Raw genomic sequence first — 3,474 nt, 5'->3', positions numbered from 1 at the left:
GGGTACTCCCAATATTATTTTCAGGTCTAGAGGAGGGAGTAGCAAACCAACAGCAAACTAGAAAAACCTCTTAAAGGACCTATATTGCTTTACAACTCGGCATTGATGCTCATTAACAATTTATAAGGGATGCAGACATTTCTATGAAATCATTCACTTTGAATTTTTGATTTGATTTCTTCAATTCTTTTATTTTATATCATTCTTATTTCATTTTTCTCATTTTTTAGTGACAATATATTCACAATCATTTTAGTATACAGTGACATAATGCATTAAATATAAAAAAACACAAAGTTGGTTTATTGCTTGTCTGGAACCCCAAGACTTTGTTGCTATCTTTCATACCATCAGTCATACATACTCAATCACTCATACTCTCTATCTAGACAAAACTATCACAACAAACACAATGAAAAAAACACAGTGAAAAAAGGTGAAAACAATTATTTTGTGTCCTTTTGTAGATTCCTCACGATGTTGATTTAGTATTAGGGGTTGGTAGTCTTTTCACTTCATATTTTTCTCTTACTCCCCATATATAGTTGTGACTTATGTGAGGGTCTCTGATGCGTACGGCCTACGTACGTTTCGGTGGTATCATTTCTTTACATCACCTTCCTCAGGGCCAACATATAAAATGGACGACACACTATTAAAAACAAGGGGTTCACATTTATCTGAAATGAGAACATAGATTCCAGCATTAATGTCTATGCATCCTTAGTATACATTCCTACTTCAGTAAATTTTTCTTTTTCATGCTATGTGCTATGAGCGTGATGAGATCGCAGACAAGGGCGGATGATCACATACGTGTAGTGAATAGTACCTTATATCCGAAAGTGTAAAGACAACTTTTTAACCAAGAAATAGGGTGAATTCAGAATTTAGAAAAAAATGCAGAGTTGGAGTTGGATGGAAAAGAAGGAAAAAACATTTTTTTTTTTTTATTATTTATTTTTTTTATTTTTGTCCGGTTTACTGATTTTGATGCACTCGCGCAGCATGCAGCATGCACTATAGGACATTTTTGACAGAGATATGGTCTACCTGTGACTTATTAAATGTCTCCGTTGTGGTGGGACTGAATATCTCCGCTCGTTTCGAAAAAACTCCCATGAGTGGCAAAATCGCCTACCTGCCAGGAGAATATACATGCGCCCTAGTTAGATATGGGATTCAATATTAACCAATAATCATAGCTCGGATTCATCACTGTAGCAGAATTACCGGTATCGCTATGAATCCAGTGCAGTCTGAATGCTTATTCGGTGGTTTTATTTGTTTCAAAAGGGGCTTTAAACCAACTCGACGCTGGAAATATAGAGTCCTGAGAATGAAATAAAGACAGTGTCACATGTTGGGGACAGAGCCTTTGCTAACTGTCTACGTCAGGATGTTTCAGTAAAGTTGACCTATTTATCTGCCAATTGTCTGTCTGCAGAGTTGCATAAACATCGAACTTATCGTTTCTGATTATATAAAGTTTGGCTCTAATAGACTTTCCCTTTAGTAAAACATCTCACAGTTAGATTTGTTAGCTAAATCTGTACTGCCTCCGAGACTCATTCACAGTGCGTCTGTCATGTAGGAAGGCTAATGCCTCCAATAAATAGGTATTGCTATCGTTTAAATAAGTCTTGTACAATGCAACGAGGGAATTTCCTTTCCTTACCTATTTTGACTCGAAAACCCGAATGTGGAGCAAATATTTAAAGTCTTTTCCGGCAGCGTGTCCCTGAAAAGCAGAAGACCGTGACAAAGCTCAGAAAGAATTTCTGCTTTGAGATGGATTGCACTACGCTGTTGCATACTAAGGAAAAAGCGGGGCTGGGGTGAAACGCTTACCTGCAAACCTTTAGATTGATGTCTAACGAACAGCGCCTTCGGCCGATGTCACTGCCACTGACATCGTGCACTGGAACGTCGTTTCTTTTTATAGTCTGGGCTACAGCTTAATTGTTTGCAGCTGCGTCGAATCCTCTCGCTTAGAGATGGATGTAGGACTGAACATGGGTATGTGTTCAGGAGAACTAGTCTACACAAAGAAGGGACTCAAAAATGGATATAAATATAAAGGTGACGTTTTTTTGCGTAGCGCTAAACCACGAAGGGGGCACCTATGTTGATATAAATACAGATCAAAGAATGCTGACCTAACGTTGCAAAGAGTGCTTTTATTTAGAGGTTTGAGTGGGCTCAAACTTCGGTATGGATAAAGTGGCTATTAATTTGATTATAATGTCGAACATTTTTGTGCTGCATTTTGCATTATTTGTATTTTTAATATCTACAGAAAATACCAAGCCAGGCACCAAGCCTTAACTTCAAGCAGCTGCCCAGTGATGAAATCGCCCCATAATCTCTAGTTACCTCTAGTTCTTCTAATTGTACATAGGCAGATCTTTAATGGGTGTCAGTATAGCATAGTATCAATAGCAAATTGAGGTTTGGCTCAGCACAGTGTGCTTTTAATCTAATTACAGGGAGTCTGTGTATGGTGGCATAGCCCTCTGATATTCTGCAGTTGCCAGGCTAGGATTAAGTGCGCCTACTATGTGATGATCCAGCAAATTTCTTCATTATGCCCATGGCGTACCGTGTCAAGATGGAATATCCAGAACGTTTCCCGCTGTTTCCTTAATTTAGTCATGTCTTTCCCAGGGTCGTGTTGTACTCGTTCTAAGATCAACCATCGCATATCTTTTTCTGTATGGCCGAATTGGGTATAATGGGCTACCATGGGGGCATTGTGTTTGTTAGTTCTGACAGCTGATTTGTGCTCAGAGAATCTCACACGAAATTCTCTGGCAGTCTCTCCTATGTAGCCGAGATTGCAAGGGCATAGAATTAGATAAATTATATTTGATGTTTTACAATTTGTCATCTCTGTGAGCTGGCCTGTTTTACTTCTATAGGTCCATAAGTTACCTGGGATGATTTGATCACAAGCATGGCAGGTTCCACACCTATGATTCCCTTTTGGTAATGGTTTGCCATCTATGGATCGTTGGCCAGTGCTGTCTTTATGTTTTTCTCTGCTGTGAACCAATTTGTCTCTGAGGTTGGGGTTCCTTCTGAACGCTATCACGGGTCTTTTTAGTTCTGTGTCATGGTCGTTGGTATTTAAAATGTTCCAGTTTTTGTTTATAACCTGTCTAATTTTATTGTTGAGGGTTGTGTGGTTTAGAACACAGACCAAGTTGTGGTTAGGGGCTTTAGTGGGTTGATTAAATAAAGCGTCCCTATTGTAGTATTTAGCTCTTTTGAGCGATTGGCGAACCAGTTTTCTTGGGTACCCACGTGCCAATAGCCGGTCTTGTAGTTTTTTTGCATGAATCATAAAGTCTTGTATGTCTGTACAATTGCGCCTGATTCTAAGAAATTCCCCAAAGGGGATAGAGTCTTTTTGACACGGGGGATGGTAGCTCCCGTGTTCTAAGATGGTATTTTTTGCAGTTGGCTTACGAT

General features: G+C 39.1%; 1 long non-coding RNA gene across 2 annotated transcripts; it reads right to left on the bottom strand.

The window, feature by feature from the left end:
* Window positions 1-302: 302 nt before the first annotated feature.
* LOC144772393 (uncharacterized) lies at window positions 303-1,748 on the bottom strand. 2 transcript variants are annotated; one of them, XR_013599732.1, is made up of 4 exons: window positions 1,679-1,742; window positions 1,234-1,333; window positions 1,054-1,141; window positions 303-680 (listed from the first exon to the last, which is right to left on the bottom strand). It is a non-coding gene; the product is annotated as an uncharacterized LOC144772393 (long non-coding RNA). The 2 variants fall into 2 exon arrangements; XR_013599731.1 differs by lacking the exon at window positions 1,234-1,333 and having other exon boundaries at window positions 1,679-1,748.
* Between the last annotated feature and the right edge of the window lie 1,726 nt (window positions 1,749-3,474).

This window comes from Lissotriton helveticus, chromosome 1_1 (assembly GCF_964261635.1).
Source record: "Lissotriton helveticus chromosome 1_1, aLisHel1.1, whole genome shotgun sequence".
Lineage (NCBI taxonomy): Eukaryota > Metazoa > Chordata > Amphibia > Caudata > Salamandridae > Lissotriton > Lissotriton helveticus.
This window is presented reverse-complemented; position numbering and strand designations above follow the sequence as displayed.